The sequence below is a fragment of the Tigriopus californicus genome, chromosome 9 (assembly GCF_007210705.1).
Source record: "Tigriopus californicus strain San Diego chromosome 9, Tcal_SD_v2.1, whole genome shotgun sequence".
NCBI classification, from domain to species: domain Eukaryota; kingdom Metazoa; phylum Arthropoda; class Copepoda; order Harpacticoida; family Harpacticidae; genus Tigriopus; species Tigriopus californicus.
In genome coordinates, this window is record NC_081448.1 from 1,632,992 (window position 1) to 1,633,471 (window position 480).

The following is a 480-nucleotide window of genomic DNA, read 5'->3' on the forward strand; positions in this document are numbered from 1 at the left end:
ATGACTATCTTCTTCAAGATATAAGACCGAGGAACAAAAGGTTAATACCTAAAATCTGGTTTCCTTTTCCTTTTTTCCAAATTTCGGAAAAATGCCTGAAAAATATTTTGTCTAATAAGCTCCTTTTTATTTCCTTTTTGACGCTCTCATACTGAGGTGAATTTAGATATTGGTTTGACTGTTGTGGTAATTTTGAAAGTTTTTGTAACTAGTTGCGAAAAAATACCCTTTGAAATGAGAGAGTGAAAATCCTATCTGTAGGATTTTTGACTTTCTCTATTAATGAAATAAGTATTGGACCGTTTCTTATTTTTATTATTGCTTTGACCTGACAAACAAGTAAAACACATTGTGTTGCCCAATTTGAGACAACGTTTTTTCGTCCACAAGTTTTCTTCATTGGAAGACCAGGCCAAGTTGAAATATTTAGAATGATTTGAAGATTGATTTTATTTCAGGAATGATTTATTCAAGATCCAA